The 12,646-nt window shown below is 45.4% G+C and overlaps 1 pseudogene; it reads left to right on the plus strand.

Annotated features, from left to right (window-relative positions):
• The first annotated feature begins 11,257 nt into the window (after positions 1-11,257).
• Positions 11,258-11,375, plus strand: LOC124722842 (annotated as a pseudogene).
• The last annotated feature ends 1,271 nt before the right edge of the window (positions 11,376-12,646 follow it).

Consider the following 12,646-nt stretch of genomic DNA (forward strand, 5'->3'; position numbering starts at 1 on the left):
TAATATGAAAAATATTTTTGGTCTTTTAATACGCGAGTCTGGAGATGTCTGTAGAAAAGGGGGCAGGCTCTGATCAGAAAGACTGACGCGTTTCTGCCAATGGGAAAAGGCTCTCGAATTAACTGAACTGTCCTGAGAGCGACTTGGGTCGACTGAGGGTGCTCTGATGTAAAATGGTCATTTTGTACCGTATAGGAAAATGAAATGTATCTTTACTACAAGGATAAGGTGTGGGTCGGAATATTGTTATCATTCGTCTGTGTTTAAGTATATAATATTAAGTGCCCTATCGTCAGTGAGAGGGGTGTGTATGTCGGTACATGTATGCGTAATTTAGAACATTTACTAGTTCACAAATGGAAATGAGACACTTAAAGTAGAATAGGAGTTTTGCTATTTGGGGAGCAAAATAACTCCAGATGGTCGAAGTAGAGAGGATATAAAATGTAGACTGGCAATGGCAAGGAAAGCGTTTCTGAAGAAGAGAAATTTGTTAACATCGAGTATAGATTTCAGTGTCAGGAAGTCGTTTGTGAAAGTATTTGTACGGAGTGTAGCCATGTATGGAAGAGAAACATGGACGATAAATAGTTTAGACAAGAAGAGAATAGAAGCTTTTGAAATGTGGTGCTACAGAAGAATGCTGAAGATTAGATGGTAGATCACGCAACTATTGAGGAGGTATTGAATAGGATTGGGGAGAAGAGAAGTTTGTGTCACAACTTGACTAGAAGAAGGGATCGGTTGGTAGGACGTGTTCTGAGGTATCAAGGGATCACCAATTTAGTATTGGAGGGCAGCCTGGAGGGTAAAAATCGTAGAGGGAGACCAAGAGATGAATACAGCAAGCAGATTCAGAAGGATGTAGGTTGTAGTAGGTACTGGGAGATGAAGAAACTTGCACAGGATAGAGTAGCATGGAGAGCTCCACCAAACCAGTCTCAGGACTGAAGAGCACAACAACAACAACAACAACAACAACAATTGTTCACCGAATATGACTATCTGTGGAAAAAGGAATGTTCTATTGATGTAGGTTGTGTGTGGGAGCGTAAATGTTTGTACAAAATTATTATAACAGTGTGGGTGGCACATAAGTAGAACAAGTTCTATGAAAGCGTGCGTTGAAGGAATGAGCAAGTGGATGACACGACTCATCTACGACTGTATCATTAGGACATCTACATAAATGTCAAATAACCTAAATTGCGGTCTTTTTTTAAATCATATGTATGACTTCTGCTTGGAATTATGTTTGTCTATTTGCTCTCAATGCATACTCATCTACGCTTAGAAAGGGGTAATGCTTTTTTATTATTAAGTTAGTTTTGGCAGGAGTGAAGAGGCTTTTATATATGCGAGTCTTTAAGATTTGTGAGTGGAAATTGTCAGCGCAGCGTGAATGACGTCGGGCTCGCTGGCTGGGGGAGACACTGTTTACATGTCCAGTTGGAGATGCAGGGGAGGATAGAGATCTGCGCTATTCAGGAATCCATTTGTGCACTGTGTGTCGTTAGACAATAGCTTTAGAGCAGGTATAGAGAGAGTGCACTTCAGCATTCTGGTCCTGGGGCTGAGTGGACAGCTGTTTAGATGGACAGATATATGGCTACCACATGCCACCGGCGGCGCTCGGACGCTCGCTTTGTAAGTTGCAATGGGATTAGTTTGAGAATTTAGTACTTGTTTTGGTGGTTATTGGATTAAGAACTGTAATATTGAAGGTCATGTCCTCAGTGGGAACGCTGTGTAATTGAGTAAGAGTGTTTATTTATTTGAAGATATGTTTCGCGATTGGTGATGTTAAGTTGATGGCGGAATTTAGCTACCACTGTAAAAAATAGCTGTCTCCTGCTGAAAGAAAGAAAGAAAGAAAGAAAGAAAGGGGTGACCTTGCCCCCAGACCTGATGGATGAGTTATTAGATAAGAGCAAGTGATAGTTGTTGAATGATGGTATGTGTTCGGATGTAGGAGTCTCTAAACGGCGGCGCGAATGAATGTGTATGTTGAATGGATGAAGTGTAATGCATGATGGAAGGAGTGAATTCGCGTCTTTCGTTGTTGTTCAATGAAATGTGATGATGATTACAGTACACAAACCCACATTAGTGATGTCTTCACAAGCCTTACGCATGCTGGTTGGGTATTCATTATCGGGGATAGCATCTGAGGCGTGTTGCTGATAAAAGTTGTATAATGACTAGAGAAGATGAGTTTGTATGCTATTGTGAGAGGGTGCAGCTTGAGGACGTAGATAATTGGACAAGGTTTTTTTTATGTGGAAATTTATGCAATCTATAGATAGTAATATTCGACCGCTAGTGACAACAATTAAGGGCGGAAATAATAGGTACAAATCGAGCGCTGGCAGAATTTTGCGGCAATGGTAATAATATTTAATTCAAGTTGGAGGTGGTAAATATGGACCAGGCTTTGAATATTGGTGTGAGTGTGGTATGTGCTTCATGGTCTGTATAAAAGTTTGAATCTTTAATTGCGTTTGGTATTTCGGGGTGTGTGTAAAATTAATTTTACTGTTGAAAGTGCGAGAAAGATGATTGTTGTTTAGATAGAAAAAATGGCTCAAATGGCTCTGAGCACTATGGGACTCAACTGCTGAGGTCATTAGTCCCCTAGAACTTAGAACTAGTTAAACCTAACTAACCTAAGGACATCACAAACATCCATGCCCGAGGCAGGATTCGAACCTGCGACCGTAGCGGTCTTGCGGTTCCAGACTGCAGCGCCTTTAACCGCACGGCCACTTCGGCCGGCGTTGTTTAGATAGAGGCTGTGTTGAGTTAGCCGTAGCAGCTACGTAACGACGTCGGGGAGGTACACGAGGCGCTGGAGGGGAAGTTGGTGGGGGGATCGCGCTATAGTTGTAACTAAGCGTGATCCGCTGGAAAGACCTGCTTCCGGTGCTGCCATTGCGGTTTATCCTGGCGCTACTTCCTGCCGCGCCCAGTTCTTATCAGTATGAACATCCGCTACAGAGGCAGCAGCAGGCTCATTCGACTCGAGGCAGCCGCACGATACACACAGCCATGCCATACAGGAGGAGAATGTATAGAAGAAGGAGCAGAATGCCAGTATACAAGACAGTTGACACATTTTCAATTACTCCAAATGAAACCGGAAAACAAGAATTACTACAGGACCTATTACCTTCGTTGGTTGCAAGATTCAATTTTCTTGTACTACGACAGAAGTTGTTAGTGGCAATTCATGGTTAACAATTGCTATTCTAAGAGGTACAGATAGAGCACTCGAAGGATTGTAATTCGAAAAGAGGGGATGAGAATGGTAAATTGATTGATGGACATGGTTTGTAGGGTATTATATGCACCTAAAGATAATGATGACGTTTACGTATGTTGATATTGGGACGGGTGTGAGGTTAGATGCGGTGGGAGGAGTAAATTAGATCTTATTTTTGAAAAAAATGTTGTAAAGTAAGAATAATATTGAGAAGGTTTTAGATGACTGGTCACGCGACGAGGCGAGAGCAGGGATTTGTAGTTGTGTTTAGTTAAAGGGCCGTGTAATGTCGTGTCAGGAGCAATGCACAGTGTGCTATTGTGTCATAGGAGGTTAAGACATGTGCTGCTATGATATGTCTAGCGTATGGAGGCTGCGCATTGGAATTATGCTACGTTGATATAAAGCTGACTTTCACCCGCGTTCGGTGGTCGTGGCTCGGGGTTGTGACGGATCGCGGGCCTGGACGGACGTCTGTGTGTGCTTTGACAGCTGACGAGCGCGTCGACCGCGCCGACTCACGCTTGCGGAAGCCGATCAGGGGCTGTGCGCGGTATGAAAGCAGACGGATGCGTGACTTCACGATTCTGTGGACAGGGAGCGGTGAGGGGTACTTGTGCAAGTCTGCTGAGTTATTTTGCGAGCGGGTCTGCAGGCTCTGCTATGTGTCATTTGGATAGTTTACGAGTACTGAGCGTATCTACACATCAGTGTGAGGAATTATTTAGTAGCAGTTTGTTATTGTGTGTACTGAAATTATGAGTTAGGTGCATGTATGTGGGCTGTGCAACATGGAATAGGGCACATCTGGGTGGGTGTTTTGTGATAGTGTGATAGATATACTGTATGGTTAAATAAGTTGTTTAAAAAATAAATAGAGTGCTGTCAATCATTACACACCCCTGCAGCGCAGATCTGAGTGATTGGTTTTCCGTCACCATCTCGGTTGCAGGCGAGTAGTAAGTGTTTTCGCGGCAGCACTAATCATGTGTGTCAACGAGGTAAGGGCTATTCTAACAATAGACGTGAAGGCAGGTCAAGACCTGCAACGCCGGTGGTATACATGAGAAGAACATTGCTAAAAAAAAAAAATGGCTCTGAGCACTATGTGACTCAACTTCTGAGGTCATCAGTCGCCTAGAACTTAGAACTAATTAAACCTAACTAACCTAAGGACATTACACACATCCATGCCCGAGGCAAGATTCGAACCTGCGACCGTAGCGGTCACGCGGTTCCAGACTGAAGCGCCTTTAACCGCACGGCCACACCGGCCGGCCAAGAACATTGCAGCTTTCACATGTGTCAGAGGAGAGTGCCCTTTCTGGTCAGCTGTCATGAGCGTGCGGAAGCTGAACTTGGTTGGAGGCTCTGGAACCCTCCCTCCCGCAGACTGCACGTGCGCGCAGCCTGCCTTGGAGCGTAATCTAAGGCGCACAGGTGATATGAATTACTCGGGTGTTAGGCGCGAATGTGGCTGTGAGGAGGTCATGTTTGGGGGAGGCCGAGCAGAGACGTTTGGCTTGGTTTGGCAGCTGGGTGCAGGGTACTGGGTGAGGGTGTTTGGGTGCGTCTGTTGCACTATTTTCGGGCATGTCTGTGCACTGTGCTGTTCGTTATTTGGAGAGTTTAAGAGTACAGAGCTCGTCTGCCGATATTGTGTACTGCACTATTTAAGAGCAGTTTGTTATTGTGTGGTGCAATTAGAAGATGATTACGTGTTTGTGGGCTGTGACACATGACCGCAGTGGGATCAGTGTGAGTGTTTTGTGATAAATATACTCGACGACTAAATAAAAGGGCTCGAAATAAATAGAGTGCAGTCCTTGCTCACTTCCCCGAGCAGCACAACGCAGTCTGAGGTGCTTTTGTGCAACGGCAATCTGGTCAGACTGTGAGTGAGTTAAGAAATAACAGGACAAATTTATCTGTAGAGGAGTTACAGGCCTGGATTGGAATGAATATCTTGATGGGTGCGGTTGTGTTGCCAAGTGTAGTGCTCAACTTGAATTCAGAATCTGCCTTAGGTCAGCCTTACATATCGAAACCTATGACATGCAAACGTTTCAAAAGATATGTGAAACTATTCACATATTCTGATGATGTCGTTGGGGGGGGGGGGGGGGGGGGGGAGGGGGGGTCCTTTGTCGATGGTGCTGTGTACTACGTCAGCTGGACTGTGGACTGAGTGGCGAATACAGAGGGTGGTGGTGCTGTCTATCTCTAGTTGTTTAAATAAAGACAGGTGTATGATTATGAATAGTTGACGATTAGGGAGTGGGGTATTTTAGATTGGTTTTTATTTAGAGAAATTAAGAGTTGTTCGGTTCTATGGGCATGAATGTTTTGAATTATTTAGGTGTGCTTCACATGTCTGTAGGCTGTGCAGTGATTTTTTTGACGGTTTATAATCAGCAAGCGTGTGTGTATGTTATGTATGTATGTATGTATGTGTGTGTGAGTTATGTAGGAGTAGTTTGCAGGTCTGTATGCTGTGGGGGCATGTCAGAGCGTGTGTTCTCTGATACTTATACTCCATCCCTAAATAAATTGCTCCCAAATAAATGAAGTACACTCCTTCCTCCTTCCATCAGCTAGTGCGGGCTGAGTCCTTTTACCACCTGCCTGCCCCCTGGGAAGTGGTGGTGGCAGTACACTTCGTTTTCAGCAATTTGATAGCGCAGACGCAAGTGAGGTTTGTTTACTGCCAGATTTCACACTTGGCGCCTGATCCTAGAAGGAAGCGGTGGTCAGGTGGATGAGGTTAGTACAAGTGCCCCTTCTTTACTCGCAATTTTATTAGGTTGGTAGCGAAAGCGCAAATGATATTTCTTTACTGACAGAATTCAATCGCAGTGAGGGTTCCTAGGAAGAGGTGGCGGTCTGGTCCTCTAAAAGTAGTTGAAAGTAGGTAGTTGAATACCTTTGCATACCTATATATGAAAATGTAAATTGAATTATTTAATATGATTGAAATTGAAATGGAATTAAGTACTTAGGTAATTGATAGGTTAGATACGCGATGTGGGTGTTAGCATATTTACAGAAGACAATGCCCGTCGCGTGTATGGAGGGGGCGATCGAGGGTGTCTGACGTAAGCGGTAGGACGTGAACGGGGCGGCGGCGCGGCGCCTGTCCAGTTATAACGCGCGCTCGAGAGAGAGTCAATTAACTTAGCGAGGGGTCTCGTGGCGACCAAACGTACTTTTGTACAGTCATGGAGGGTTCCACTATCGAGCAAACTTTGGCGCCAAAAGTGTAGCACGGCGTTCTCGGCCGCACAAATACACGTGGTGGATAGCGAACGGTCTTTTTCGACAAGTTTGTCCAGGAAAACAAATTTCGCGCCAAAAGTGTTGCAGGGTGTTCTTTGTCGAACCACATCCCGAGGCGAACGGCCGACCGTTGTGGGATTCCGCTCCCAGGCAAACGTTTTTGGCGGGAAACGTGGAGAGGCGACGAATACACATGATAAACCGACAAGGGACCATTGTGACGTCAACCTTGGCAAGTTCCAGTAGTGTCCAGCGAAAACATGTTTACGACATGGGAGCGATCGCTGGTCCAGCGGCTAGCGCAGGCCGGCCCCGGCACGCCGCCAGTCCAGTCACCTTATGTCACCGCCAACAGCAACGGCCTGCGCTGTTTCCGGCGTGGCCAGGGGGTGGCGACTATTTGAACTAATTCAACTGGAGTGCGGACGTCGTGGCCACTGCACTGGGCGTTTCTGCAATCTCGAAGATGTGTACTGATTGTGTTGGAGAGGAAGTGATGACCGTACTGCTTGAAATAAAGACTTCAGTCCCTTTCCCCCAACAAAATCAAAGGACGTGACTTAGGTTACTATAAACGCATTTTATTATTTCAAGCGATTTTGATAGGTTAGCAGTGAAACAGGATAAGTGAGCGCGAAAGTTCGTAGGATGTGGACTATTTGGTACATGTGATCGATTATGGTGTTGGGATTTGAACTTGTGTTAGATTTTTGTTATGGAAGTGACGCAAATGGCTTTCTCGCCGCGAAAATCGGACATCTTGAGTAAATAATAATGAATGATAGTAAATAATTAAAAATACAAGTACAGTTTTCGAGACATTATCGTGTTAGAATTTGATTTTGATGCAATATTCAAGTGGAGGTAGACCAATAATAATAATAAATAATAATAAATGATGAATGATAATCAATAATAATAATAAACAGAAATACGGTTTTCCAGCCATTATCGTGCTGGAATATGAATTTATCGTGAATTTTCTAGCGGAGGTAGGCCAGTAATAATAACTAATAATAATAATAATTAATAATAAATGATAATAAATAATAAAATAAATGATTATGAATAATAATAAAGAAAAGTAAGGTTTTGCAGGGATTATCTTGGAGGAATTCAAGTTTGCCGCCATTTTTTCTGGAGGCTTAGGTTAGTGGAAATAGCCCAATTGGCCTATTTTCCCGCCTAAATCCGAAATCTTGAATAACGTCACGGCGGCGCTCTCTGGTGGCAGGGGTATGAACTAACACAGTTGGACTGCATACACATGTGCAAGATATAAATAATAATAAATAATAATAAATGATAATGAATGTTAATAAATGATAATCAATAATAATGAATAATAATAATGGCAAGTACGGTTCTGCATGCACGATCTTGTTGGAACTTGAATTTGGCGGTAATTTTTTCTGGAGGGTGAGATTAGTGGACGTAGCCCAATTGACCTATTTTCCCCGTCAAAATTCAAAATTCCCGCCATTTTGGGTGCATAGATCCTGAGAAATCAGTACCCAGAGCAACCGCCTCAGGCCGTAATAACGGCCTTGATACGCGTTGGCGCCGGCCACGGTGCCCGTGCGGTTCAGGCGCTGCAGTCCGGAACCGCGGGACTGCTACGGTCGCAGGTTCGAATCCTGCCTCGGGCATGGGTGTGTGTGATGTCCTTAGGTTAGTTAGGTTTAAGTAGTTTTAAGTTCCAGGTGACTTATGACCTAAGATGTTGAGTCCCATTGTGCTCAGAGCCATTTGAACCATTTTTTTGATACGCGTTGGCATTGAGTCAAAGAGAGCTTGAATGGCGTGTGTAGTTACAGCTGCCCATGCAGCTTCAACACGATACCACAGTTCATCAAGAGTTGTGACTGGCGTATTGTGACGAGCCAGTTGTTCGGCCACCATTGACCAGACGGTTTCAATTGGTGAGAGATCTGGAGAATATGCTGGCCAGGGCAGCAGTCAAACATTTTCTGTATCCAGAAAGGGCCGTACAGGACCTGCAACATGCGGTCGTGCATTGTCCTGCTGAAATGTAGGGTTTCGCAGAGATCGAATGAAGGGTAGAGCCACTTGTCGTAACACATCTGAAATGTAACGTCCGCTGTTCAAAATGCCGTCAATGCGAACAAGAGGTGACAGAGACATGTAACCAATGGCACCCCATACCGTCACGTCGGGTGATACGCCAGTATGGCGATGACGAATACACGCTTCCAATGTGCGTTCACCGGGATGTCGCCAAACACGAGTGCGACCATCATGATGCTGTAAACAGAACTTGGATTCATCCGAAAAAATGACGTTTTGCCATTCGTGCACCCAGGTTCGTCGTTGAGTACACCATCGCAGGCGCTCCTGTCTGTGACGCAGCGTCAGGTACAACCGCAGTCACGGTCTCCGAGCTGATAGTCCATGCTGCTGCAAACGTCGTCGAACTGTTCTTGCAGATGGTTGTTGTCTTGCAAACGTCCCCATCTGTTGACTCAGGGATCGAGACGTGGCTGCACGATGCGTTACAGCCACTCGGATAAGATGCCTGTCATCTCGACAGCTAGTGATACGAGGCCGTTGGAATCCAGTACGGCGTTCCGTAATGCCCTCCTGAACCCACCGATTACATATTCTGCTAACAGTCATTGGATCTCGACCAACACAAGCAGCAACGTACCGATACGATAAACCGCAGTAGCGATAGGCTACAATCCGACCCTTATCAAAGTCGGATACGTGATTGTAAGCATTTCTCCTCCTTACACGAGGCATCACAACAACGTTTCACCAGGCAACGCCGGTCAACTGTTGTTTGTGTATGAGAAATCGGTTGGAAACTTTCCTCGTGTCAGCACGTTGTAGGTGTCGCCACCGGCGCCAACCTTGTGTGAGTGTTCTGAAAAGCTAATCATTTGCATATCACAGCATCTTCTTCCTGTCGGTTAAATTTCGCGTCTGTAACATGTCATCTTCACGGTGTAGTAATTTTAATGGCCATTAGTGTAGGTCCAGAATGCAGTGGAATCAATATGGAACAACAGGTGCACCGTAGCGTAGCACTTCTGAGTTGTGGAGCAGAAAGATAGTACGATGAGAATTGGCTTGTAGATGTCAGAAGCGGCGTTAAATAAGCCTGCATAGGAAGGAGGCGCCTGGGATCGCTGTATGTTCTGGGCGGCCAATCGCTGAGTGTTATGGGTGGCCAATCGTTGTGTTTTGAAGGGCGCACGCTCGTGGACGGCCTGCGATGTTATAGCAGTGCGGCCAGGGATGCGTTTCTCGGGCTGCTCGTTGCGGAGGTTTATTAGTGGTGGATGCCATAGTAGCAGTGACACGTTGGTTGCTAACGCGCCATTACACCGTTTGTACCGTGAGTACCCTGAATCGCGACCTCACAAAATGTGAATTACATTATATTGTTGTATTGGGCCACTGGAAGTTGGTTGGTTGGTTGGTTGGTTTGGGGAAGGAGACCAGACAGCGTGGTCATCGGTCTCATCGGATTAGGGAAGGATGGGGAAGGAAGTCGGCCGTGCCCTTTCAGAGGAACCATCCCGGCATTTGCCTGGAGTGATTTAGGGAAATCACGGAAAACCTAAATCAGGATGGCCGGACGCGGGATTGAACCGTCGTCCTTCCGAATGCGAGTCCAGTGTATAACCACTGCGCCACCTCGCTCGGTTACAAAATGTGATGAGGTAAGCGTTTCCCTTCAGTGTCAGCGCCTGTTTTCGTAATTCGGATCTTATGGCTAGCATCTCATCATTCTCTCGCTCAACCGTGTAAAGAAGAGCGGCAAGATTCGTGACTGGTACATTTAGCCATCGCGAGAGCGTTACAAATCTCATGGAAAGTTTGAAGTTTTACACACTTGCAGACAGATGACGAGCTAAACGGAAGGGGCTACTCACTAAATTGCAAAATCCGTTCTTTGCCGAGGATGTAGAGCATATAATATTACCACCAACTTTCAGATCGCGCAGTGATCACCATTAAAGATAAGGGAAATTAGACGGGGTTCAGACAGTCGTTTTTCCCTCGCGCGATCCGCGAGTGGAAATGGGGGGAAATGTGACATTGGGGCGAATAGTGCCCTCCGCCTCACACCGCTCGGTGGCTAGCGGGGTATATATGTAGATGTAGATTTAGAACCATATCTCGCTCTCTCTAGGGAGTGGACGTATAATCGTTTCTTATAAGGTGCTTTTTTAATGCTTTACTGGCAGCACACTTAGAAAATGTAACAGACCTACTAAGGAGACTGCCTACACAACGCTTGTCCGTCGTCTTTTAGAAGACTGCTGCGCGGTGTGAGATCCTTACCAGATAGGATTGACGGAGTACATCGAAAAAGTTCAAAGAAAGGCAGCACGTTTTGTATTATCGCGAAATATGGAAGAGAGTGTCACTGAAATGATACAGGATTTTGGTTGGAAATCGTTAAAAGAAAGGCGTTTTTCGTTGCGACGGAATCTTCTCACGAAATTCCAATCTCCAACTTTCTCCTCCGTATGCGAAAATATTTTGTTGACACCAACCTACATAGGGAGGAACAATCACCACGATAAAATAAGGGTAATCAGAGTTCGAATGGAAAGATATACGAGATTGGAATAATAGAGAATTGTGAAGGTGGTTCGATGAACCCTCTGCCAGGCACTTAAATGTGATTTGCAGAGTATCCATGTAGATGATTTCATGTATTATTACCTGTCTTACAGCAAGGTAGGCAACGGCCTTGCCGCAGTGGCTACACCGGTTCCCGTGAGATCACCGAAGTTAAGCGCTGTCGGGCGTGGTCGGCACTTGGATGGGTGACCATTCAGGCCGCCATGCGCTGTTGCGATTTTTCGGGGTGCACTCAGCCTCGTGATGCCAATTGAGGAGCTACTCGACCAAATAGCAGCGGCTTCGGTCAAGATTGCCGTCATAACGACCGGGAGAGCGGTGGGCTGACCGCATGCCCCTCCTATACGCATCCTCCCTGAGGAGGACACGGCGGTCGGATGGTCCAAATTTGAGCATGGCTGCCCATTCATTTGTCTTACTGCGCAGTATACGCCTAATTTATCTAATTATACGCTATCATGTTCTGTAAATCTCCCATTGTCAAACTGTTGTTAAATGAAGCTTTCAATTAGGCTACGAAACATCTGCCTAGATAACACCGTCGCATTTACGGTCCATGGACAGCAGACCAGATGATGAGTGTAACTTCATGTCCGATGGGATAGGGTGACAGGCAACAGAACATTATTCCCCTATGGTCACACTGGACTGCCCTCAGACCAGACAAGCTCCAGTACAACGGGAACTGCCGTTTCCGAAGTGCCGTTTCCCCATTTTTGGCTCGTATCGTTCCTTAAATGATCCCCCATTCGTCTGCTCCGCTTCTATATTTTCTTACTTGTGTCACGTTCCCGCAAATCTACCACGCTGAATTAATCTCGCGGTGGGCAATGGTCATAATGTTTTGGATCATTATTGGTGTAATTGCGTTTTTGCCTTTGAATGGCAAAGACGATTTTCCTTGCCAATGGTTGTCGTATACCAGGTTGTGCTCCGTCTCTCATGACTTTGTTGTGGTTGTTGTTGTTGTTGTGTTTGTGGTCTTCAGTCCAGATACTGGTTTGATGCCGCTCTCCATGCTACTCTATCCTGTGCAAGGTTCTTCATCTCCCAGTACCTACTGCAACCTACATCCTTCTGAATCTGTTTAGTTTATTCATCTCTTGGTCTCCCTCTACGATTTTTACCCTCCACGCTGCCCTTTAATACTAAATTGGTGATGCCTTGATTCCTCAGAACATGTCCTACCAACCGATCCCTTCTTCTAGTCAAGTTGTGCCACAAAGTCCTCTTCTCCCCAATTCTATTCCATACCTCCTCATTAGTTATGTGTTCTACCCATCTAATCTTCTGCCTCGGGCATGGATGTGTGTGATGTCCTTAGGTTAGTTAGGTTTAAGTAGTTCTAAATTCTAGGGCCTGATGACCTAAGATGTTAAGTTCCATAGTGCTCAGAGCCATTTGAATCGTCTAATCTTCAACATTCTCCTGTAGCACCACATTTCGAAAGCTCCTATTCTCTTCTTGTCTAAACTATTTATCGTCCAC

The sequence above is a fragment of the Schistocerca piceifrons genome, chromosome 1, assembly GCF_021461385.2.
Source record: "Schistocerca piceifrons isolate TAMUIC-IGC-003096 chromosome 1, iqSchPice1.1, whole genome shotgun sequence".
Lineage (NCBI taxonomy): Eukaryota > Metazoa > Arthropoda > Insecta > Orthoptera > Acrididae > Schistocerca > Schistocerca piceifrons.